The following is a 10720-nucleotide window of genomic DNA, read 5'->3' on the forward strand; positions in this document are numbered from 1 at the left end:
TGATAGTGTGCTTTTATTTTCATATTTTATCTTTCTTGCCATCTGTGAAGTTGTGGAATTTGTGATAAGATTAGGCATGAAAAGTGATTCTCCTTTGTCCTGGGAAGAGTGAGTGTTTGGCCTAATTCTGTCACTGGTCATGTCTTGTTTCTTAATTGGCCTTGTGTTCCTCTGGGTGGGCTGCATAAAATGGGATACTTTGTGATCTTTCTCCTTTACTTTCTGTTTCCTTGGTTAAGGGTTAATCCTTCAAACTTAAAAAATTTTAAACAATTTAAATTAATTTTTTTATTTAATTATAGTTTCATTGTTCAAAAATGAAAACTAATGCTAGACAATAAAAATTGGGACTCTTCCCACTTTTTTACACTATCTGCCTCTTTATTGTCTTTTTAAAATTGAATTTATTGGGATGATATTGGTTTATAAAATAATATAGTTTTCAGGTGAACAGTTCTAGAATACATCATGTGTATATTGTATTGTGTGTTCACCACCCCGAGTCAAGTCTCCTTCCACCACCATTTATCCCCCTTATACCCTTTTCTACTTCCCTCCCTCCTTTTCCTCTGGTGATCACCATACTGTTGTCTGTGGTAGAGTTAGACAATGGAACTCTACTCAGTTGTAAAACAGAAGATAATTTTACCCTTTGAAACTGTGTGGATGGACCTGGAGACTTATGCTAAGTGAAGTAAGACAGTCAAAGAAAGACAAGTATCATGTGATTTCACTCAACTGTGGAATATAATGAACAAAATAAATTAACAAACAAAATAGAAACAGATACTGAAGGGATAGGGGTTGCAGGACTGAGAGAAAAAGGTGAAAAGATTAAGCAAAAGAAAGAAAACAAACAAACAAAAAAAACCTCTAGTATCTTGCAATCTTATTTGCCAGGAATTGTTCTGTAGTTGGAAAATTCTTGTGTCCACAGGGGAGATGTTTTCTAAGAGGTGAAGTTTTTCTTCTGTACTTATATTTCCCTATCATCTCTCCTTTCTCCCCTCTGCCCCCTCACCCTTTCTAAGCACAGGGTCTTGTTCTTAATTGACTTTTATTGTTTGACATCTACCAAAGGGGATTTGTATATCTAATAGTACCTGATTCAAGACCAAATCTTCTTCCGTATCCAAAGGAATAATACTACTTATAATGCTAAAGACATAGACAATGGGGTCAAATTTCAGGTAACTGGCTCTGCTCAGAGAATGCTCAAATTCCACCTTACATCTGGACGTATCTTTCTCCTTTTGGACAACAAAAATATCTTTGAAGAAGGTACATCGAGTTTTACATTAGGGTTTGTTGTAGGTAAGACATCATGGGATAAGAGAAGATGTTTTACCTTGCTGCCTTGCAATATTTGAAAAAAAATTGTTAATAATTTGTTTCTTACATTCCTTTATAGCATGACCAATAGGTGAATAGTTGTTCATGTTTTTATTTATTTGCTTGGCACACAGTATAAACAACTTGTATGCAAATTCAATAATTTAATATAATATATATAGGAATAATATACTTTTTAAGCAAGCAATTCCCCAGTTTTTCTATAGATTTTTAAGAATCTTAGAAAACATAACAACTGTTGCTAGAAAAAAAAAAATCAATGAACCAGTTGGAGATTTACCCTTTTTAAACAGAACCAGTTTTTTTGTTTTGTTTTGTTTTGTTTTGCTTTGCTTCTGTTACAGATACTACTAACACTGTGCTTTAAGAACTTCAGTACTTTGGATGTAAAGGAAAATCTTTTTACATACTATTTATGTCTGTGTTTACATATATTACAGAAAAATAGAAGCAGCTAAATGTTGTTAGTAAAAACAGTGCCTTGATAATTTGAAATGCTTGCACTGGAATGAAAATCTGACAAGAGAAAGGTTAATAAAGTTAATTAACAAAGTGTTGAGGTTATATTGATGATAATTAGTATGTGTTGCCTATCACCCTGCTGCATGTCTCCTCAGCAATATCCCTTTCTGTATTGATCTTCTTCAGGGTACTTACCATTGAAATAAGTCCTTAAGTAATAAGGGTGCCTAAAATATCCACTGCTAGATATTTTATAAGTAGAAATTATTCTAGTTTATAATAGTAATTTGCGGAACATATTAATTACCTTTACATTTTTCAGTGTGTGCTCTCTCCACAGAGTTTTAGAATTGGGAGCATTTTGATGACTACAAGGGCCCTGGGGTCAAAGAAATGTGAGAAATAGTTCATATTATGTTTTTCTGTTGAAATTCATAATAAACTTTAATATAATTTAAAAATTGAGAACTGGGGTATAAAAACCTGTTTAACTTGTTTAATTACTCATTTCTCAAACAGTAGAAGACCTGCTGTACTTAATGTTATGGAGCTATTGTTCAAAGACCCATCATTTAGGAAGCAGATTAACTAGACTTGTATAGATGAATGATTTTGGAAGTTAATTTTTCAGACTATCTTACCTTGCACTTTATTTAGTCTTTTGTTTTATCTGTAAATTACCTCTAAGTGGGGAAATTACTTTTAGACAAATATAATTGAAAGCAAATACTTCATTCTCAGTATTTACTAAGCTACCATGTACAGAAATTAATCTAAAAGAAAAATCAATAATATTATCAAAGCAAGTGTTTCCATTAAAAAAATCTCCTATTAGTAAATTTTAAAAAATTCAGAACAACAACATTTGAAACTTTCATATTGGTAAATATGAGATACTTAGAAAACAATGCAAACAATAATCAAAGTGAATGTATTACAAATTACAGCCTAGAAAATATTTTTAGAAAAAAGTAATTGCCCATTCCTTGAACTTTCTAACCCAATATGTTATTATGATTAAAAAGTATTATCAGGAAAGAAACAAAACTAAAGAGTCTAGCTTGGTCTTACTGAGAGTTAGATAATTTTTGTGTTTCTAATTTGCTATGTCTTAAGGGGTAAAGAAACTGTAAAATCAGAAAGAATAATTTGAAGAATGACAATAGTTTCATAAAGTGGGTAAATAGGTTCCATGTTAGTGCAAATAGGAAGAAAATAAGGCCTATTGAAAAGAATTAAAAGGAAACCCAAGAGTAAATGAAGATGAATCTAAAAGTTTTAATTTCTGAAAATTGTGATCAAGCCCCTTACTACACAAAATACAGAACAGGTATAATAAAGAGGGTCTCTTCAAATCCCAAAAGTTGAAAGTTGAAAAATTAGTAGTATCAAAAGGGATACTTTACATAACAATCACTGTAGGCTGAAAATATAAATGAGTTTAAGAAATATTTTAAGATATTCATGAATAAACTATGATTTTTTAAAATGTTGTAGCTGCTTTACATGACTATTGGAAATGGATAGTGTTGAAATGAATAAGAATCCCAACTCTCTGAAGTGATATAATGAAATATTTAAAAGTATAACTGCTTTCTCTGTTATCACAACTTTTCCACATATTGTGTAATGTTTGAATGTTATTTAACCTCTCTAAGTCTCATTATTTTTATCTATAAGTTGGGGGATAACAGAACAGTGTCAGTATATAGAAAGTAAATAAAAAGTGCTAGCTATTGTGACACTATTATAAGATGCATATTTGGTGACACTTTACTGAATTTTTGAGGACAGAAGATCTCCGGACACTCCTCAGAGCTACTCTAAAAAATCAGATATTGAGCTCACAGAAAACTGGCAAGATCTAACATACTTTTAACCTCTTATGCAATATTCCCAAATGGTACAATTTTGAAATTATATAGCTATTTGAAATTTATTATATGTCCCAATCTGTCATCAGTTGTGTTTGATGATATCCTTTGCCCACAATTTTGTCAACTCAAGTATTTATTATAAGAAACATCTCTGAATATTTTAATTTACTGTTATTACTTCTTTGCAAATATTTACTTATCTCTGGGTGGAAGAGAATTCTTTGCCTTTCCCTAGTGATCAAATTCTTTCATTTTTAATTTTGTCTCATGTAATGGTAAAAAAAGTTGCTTTTCCTTAACTATTGAAATTTTCTGAGTGTATTTACTGTAAGTAATAAACTTTAATTACTTTTGCAATTACAGCTTATTTGATTGAATTTTCCACTGACTGCACAAAACATCTGTCCTACTGGGACCATGCATAGTCTCTGATCTGGGCACAATATGCTGTTAAAATATAGTAACATCTGTAGTCCATTAATTTCTAAAGCAATAGGCCAAGTTTGGCTTCCAAATGGGTTCAGCCAAATTTTTACTTAGGGATTCTGTTTCTTTGCTTTTCATCTGAGTGGACTGAGACAACTCATACTTTCTACCTTGTCTTTATTTGATTCTGTCTTTACTCAATGTTTAATAAAGTAATATAAGCAATAACATAGTTTTTGATTTGAATTTCTGTTTATTCTGACTATACTAACTTTCTTTGGAGATAAGGTAAGAAGGCACTTAATTATAATTTTACTGACATCAAGATACTGTTACTGGGATGCTAAGTAATATGAAGATATTTTGTGATAATAGCATGTTCATGTAGACTCCTTTGAAGACTAAGTATAAAGATACTTCAAAGGTGGAAAATGGGCTCTTAAGAATGCAAGAGTTTTAAATTTTGTCTGAAAGTATGATGAATGACTATCATTGTTGTTATCTCTGTGTCTTGTTCCTTACTGAAATATCCTGGCTAATACAGAAATATTTATCTAATAAAATTTAGAGATCATTTTATGCACCCTTGTGTTTTAGAAAAAAACAGGCGAGGTATAAGGAAATCACAGAGAAGTAATAATGTTGACATAATGAGGCTCAATGCAGCCACCAATTAAAGGCAGTTCATTTCTTATGTGTATCTTGGAGCCACCATGTCATTTTAACCAACTTTGATTTGTATTTCAATCAATAGCAACAGTCACTTAAAATTTTAAAACAGAAAACACTATTTATTGAAGTCTCTATTAGAAAATTATGGTTTTAGAAACTGCTCATGTACACCTATGATTTTCATGATTCCCTGAAGTCTTGGTTGCCTTGTGACTGGCTTCTGGCCAATGAAATGTATCATAGTTGGAAGGAATGGATGCTACTTCCAAGGTTGTCCTTTAGACTCCTCTGTTCCCCTCCCAGGTCAAACTTGGAGATCAAATGCTCCAGATGGCAGAGCTACAAGTCAAGAGGGCCGTTTTACTTACACCAGGCAGGGCCAGCAATAAAAAAATCAATATTTAGTATTACATTTCTGAGACTTAGGTCTGTTGTGGCACCCATATTAAATCATCCCCATGTCATTACTAGTTAGGTAGTTGCTATTGTATCTATGAGAGCAAACATTACTTAAGTGGGACTATTCTTGAATCTTTAAATCTTTGGCACTCCCTAAATTAATATTATGTCTCTCCCTTAGGTCAAAAAGATACAGCATTTATATTCATACACAAATACACACACTTGGAAATGGCTTATTCATCACCAACTTAACACTACTTTTGTGAGGGAGAAGAGAGAGCCTAGGAGTAGGCCCAGGAAGCCCCCACTAAAGGATGATCCTGTAAGTGTACACGCATGAAAGCTAGAGGATCACCGGCAGTCAAGAAAGGAGTGAAATGCCCTCCTGAAGGGCTTTCCCAAGAAGAAGACTTACAGCAGTACAGAGCAACATGAGGCCCAGGCAGAGCTGTGGCCATGTCATTGTCACTTTGGGGCCTGCTGAGTACAAACAGCCAGATTCATCTTGAAAGTTCTTTCCTCCTCCCTGTGGCAGATATGGATGAAAACACGCTGATGGAGAAAGACTGAGCCCTTTGAGGTAATCTGATGCACTCTCTCTACCACTTTTGTGCATCTTAAATGGGTTTTAAACATTCCAAACTGTCTACATTGTATTCATTTCCTGTGGTGGATTTACAGTGTGTGACAGGAAATCCATTTCTTTTCCTGTGGATGCTAAATTCATTACCTTGACACAGAATTCAGACACTCTTTGCACTTGGCTGTCATAGCAACCAGCATGAGACATTTCTTCTTTCTGTTTTTTCTTCCACTGGAAGCAGGACAGTTACATTGGCAGCAAGAAATGTACTCCATTAAAACATTACTTTAAAGGCACCTAACAGTGTTATACCAACAGTCTCTTCACACTGTTACCTTTGTAGAGTACATACTTCATAAATGTACATTAGCATATTAGATCACAGTATTCTAAACTAGCAGAGTATGGCATTCTTTAAGATCTTTTTATGAAAGGATTTCTTTTTATCTTTTTCAACTTTATTCACAACAATGAGAGCTATTTGAAATAATAGGAGTAATGAATTTTTCTTCCCCACCTAGAAAATGCTCAATAGAACAGTAATTATCGGAGGCAAGCCCTGGACAGTTTTTACTTAACTTAAATGACCTAAATGCTGTTATGACTCCAAATTCCAAGGGAGCTGGAGTGTCATCTGCTTTCTGTTTCAAAAAAAGAGAACACCATAAACGTATCATGCCCAGACATTGTCCTGGTTTCCTATGGCAGAGGGAATAATTATGAAAAGCAAAATAAGGTTAATGATTTTCACTGCTTTGAATACTGGTAGGATTGGTTTGGTGTGGTGGTTGAAAGGGAAGGGAAAAACACCTGTTGTGCTTGCCTGAACCTTAGGCAGTCTTGTTTTCACAGGCCCAACATGCAATATACTCAACACATATCCTATTGGTAGGACTTTGAATATACCTACATCAATGTTACAGAGAAAATCATGTGAATGCTGGGAAATTATAAGGTTGCGTCAATATCAGGCTAGTTACAATATAGCATCATCAGAATTGTATGTACTAAGTGTTCAAATCATTGACCCCAAGGGGTTTAATTTGTTCTGGCTATTTAACTTTCGTTTTACATGTTGCATCCAGAAACTACTCTGGTATGAAAGAAAGCTCAAAGGAAAAAGAACCATTAAGTTACACAGTTCAAAGAAGATACTCGTACATCACAGATGCTGAAGAACAGGTGATGGTTTATAATCCTTTTTACTTTTGTCCTGGCCTCTTAAGGTCTTCTCTTACCTTCCTTCATAACTGAAATATTTTGCATTTAATGATTATCTCATTTCCCTCTATGGTCTTAGTACTGAAATAAATTCAGGTCTAGAAAATAACATTCCACTATCACATATTTTCATATGCTTCATCCTCAAGTTATTTCCCTTATTAAATATATTTTGCTCACTTACTATGCTAAAATTGAAGTTTTAGTAATGTATTTCAGCAAGGCAAAGCCACATGTAATCCAGATAATGAAAATATTATTTGAATAGTGGGAAATTTTAAGCTTTACATTGGAATTGTATTCAGATATTCAAGTTTTACTAAGGCATTGTGTAGATTAGAAACTATTTCATTGAAATAGTATGAGAAAAACTTTGAACAATAAGATTGAAATATATAACATGGATAAGAAACCTAAGGAAAATATGAGGAGAGTAAACTTAGACTCAGTAAGAGCTTGAAGAGCTATAGACTAGGCAGAAATAGCAGCAGATACAAATTGTAACAACTATGGCAACTTTCCTCAGGCAGCTGGTCTAATGAACAAGAATTGCCGTAGTAGAGACATATAATGCACTGAGTACATGTGCTAGCAGGAGGAGAAGTAAACGACTAAGAACTGACTACGAAATGTTTCTTAGGGTACTGGGACTTGATAGATGTAACTAAAGGATGGGTTCAGCACTGGAAACAGAAATTACTCAAAGGGTGGACTTTGAGTAGGGCAGGGTGTGCATGAAAGTAATGCTTTAGGAAACAGAATGAAGAGGAGTCAGTCCATTGACCACCTGGGGAAGTCGGAACGGGTTGAATATTGAGGGACTGTACTAGGATAGTGATCATAAAATGGTGAGTGAAGGGAATATATTAATTATTTTAAGAGAAACAAAAGTTGATAGAACTCAATGATAAATTAAATGTCGTCGTCGGCAGCCGTCCGTCTCGAGAGACGATGGTGTAGCTTCTTAAGAGTCTATCTGCACCGCCGAGAATGGCTGTGCAGTCCGACTCGGGAGTGACATCGTATCTGTCTCCTCCCGTGTTGAATCGACATCATGCGATGACGCTGAAGCTACAGAGCCTGGGCAGGGTGATATGGAGGGTCTGCTGTTGCCCATGCAGCAGACCCCCACTCTCTTCGCAGCTGAAGGGTCCAAGGGAAAGACGGAGTCAATACAGCTTGGCTTCAGGTGCGCCGCAGGAGTTGCCGGTGTTGACTACAACGTCAAACCGCCTTAGGGACTCCGGCTCCGGATTTTCTGTCGGGGTTTACTCCCTTAGCCTTTCGCCTGAAGAGGTATGCCGCAAGGCAGCGGAGGTTTTTTGGAGTCAGAGTTTTCCTTCTCTGATGTACCCTGACTGGAAGATTGAACCAGCGACACTTAGCTCGCAGGCCGACGCTCAATCCACTGAGCCAAACCAGCCAGGGTAAATTAAATGTAAGGCATACATATAGTAATTAATTTCAAAGTCAGTATTCATAATAAAAAACTATTTATTGTTGCTGTATTTTGTTTTCATTGGAAAGTATTATCTTGCCCTCCCCCCATCATTCTTCTGGAAATAGCTCTCATCTTCCCTTCAGAACCTTCTTCTTCTTGATTCCAATCAAGTAGTTTTGATGGCGGCTCTCCTAGCCTCTTTCCCCCTTTTTCCCATTCTAAGGGTAGCCATGTGACCTAAACTTGTCTGTTTTGCGTTCCTCATCTTCTAGCTTCAATTTGGTTACAGGAGTGAATATGGCTCAAGAAGGGCCTTTCCTCTTTCTGCTGGAGAGAAAAACACATTGTTGGAGTTGTAAGGATTTCAACTCATAGCTGCTGGGGGCCATGTTCTCTGGTAAAGACAAAAAGCCTGGGAGGATAGAGTTGACAAGCAGTGTGAAGCAAGGTGAGGTGTGCATGCTCCTGCTCACATACAGAAAAGGGAGAGACAAGAAGACAGAGAGAGACCAAGAGAGACAGAGGCAGTGCCTGCAGCATTTGAGTTCTTCACTACAGTCCTCAAAGTCTGTAAAACTATCTTGATTTTCTGCATTTCTTCCTTACTTCAATGAATTAGCCCAGTATTCACCTGATAAACTTTATTATTTTCTTAAGATAGTTTGAGCTGGTTAATGTAATTTGTAACAAAAATTCTAATTAGCATAGTTCCCAATTAAATTGTGAGAGCAAAAATTATGTGAGAGCATGAGTTTTAAAAAATTATTAATTGAAGAAGGGGTGGGCTGGGTCGGGGCGAACAGTGGGGGCAAAATATGGGAAAACTGTAATTGAGAAACCAAAAAATAAAATAGAAAAAAGAAGAAAAAAAAAAGAGTTTTCCCTAAATGGTGAATTTATCAATAAAAATAACTTTAAATGAAAAAAAAAGTTATTCATCTGCAGATATCAATTGACTTGAAGCTTACAATTAGGTAATGTTTGGGGCAGAGATTATAAAGTAATATATGGTAATAAAGGCCTAGACTTTACCAATTCAATCAAGGTTTTAAAATGTCTGGGATTGGTGGTGGTGGTGAGACAGGTGAGTTCTAGAAGATATATATGTGAAATAACTATTAAATATTTCAGAAGATTTGACAATTCTACAAATAGACTGTGTTGTGATTAAAGTTATTTATATTGAGTTGTGTTATGCTCCAGGAACATAATTAATCATTACAAAGCCTCCAAAGAGAAGTAGTTGGGTCAGGACCCTGACTAAAGCAGAGCTAAGTACTGTCTGCAAGTCTCCTGCTTTAGAATAAAGGAATGATAGAAATTAAAGTATTATTTCATCCCTTTTCTGTGGCTTGGAGATTTAAATATGCTTTTATCTGTTTGTTTCTAAAATACATTAATAAAGATAAAGTCTTTGTTTATGACGATTAAGTAGACATGCAATGCAGGTTTTTGTAAGAATATTGAAATTCTATGACATTAATTTAAAACAGTAAAATATAAGAAGTTGCAATATGAAACTATTTGAACTGAGAGACAGCACTCTTTCAGATTTGATTTTCATAAGTAAAAATACAATAGGAAAGTGATTTAAGAAATCTTGGTAACAAATTTCATAGTGATACAATGTAATCCAAAACTTTGTCATCTCTTGGGTACTTGGAGGCAGTTGATCAAATTTCTAGACCATTTTAGCCTCATTTTATTTTTACAGTTTTTTATGAATCCTAATCAATCATTGCTTTATATTGATTTTATATCTTTTAAGTACATGTGCTAAAACTGGTGATAGATATTATATGTAGGCAAGAGAGTATTATATAGACTGCTTAAGTATTTTATTAACTATGTTACTGACCATCGTTGGATAGTCAAAGAATGATGCTATCCACAGAATTGGTATCAAGACAAAAGATTAAAAAAATTACTACCCTGTTGTCAGCTTTCATAATGCCTAAAATTTCATCCCCACCAATATAACAAATGGCTGTCAGTCTTCTTTAAGGAAATCTTTTATTGTGTCATATCTTCTCAGGCTGAGAAACTTGGTTTTGTTCTTTTTTCATGTATCTACTAAAAATATCATAATTTGGAAACTTAGCCATGACTTAAATTTCTTCTGGAGATGCATCAAAGATTTAATGTCTATTATATTGCAGTTCTCCAAATGTGATCTTGAAATCCCTGGGGGTCTGTGAAGTCAAACTTATTTTGACAATAAAGCAATGATGTTATTTATCTGCATTTATTGTTATTTTAAAAAAACTGATAAATATTTTTAAA

Source organism: Furipterus horrens, unplaced genomic scaffold (assembly GCF_987537825.1).
Source record: "Furipterus horrens unplaced genomic scaffold, mFurHor1.1.pri manual_scaffold_6, whole genome shotgun sequence".
In the NCBI taxonomy this organism is placed as follows: domain Eukaryota; kingdom Metazoa; phylum Chordata; class Mammalia; order Chiroptera; family Furipteridae; genus Furipterus; species Furipterus horrens.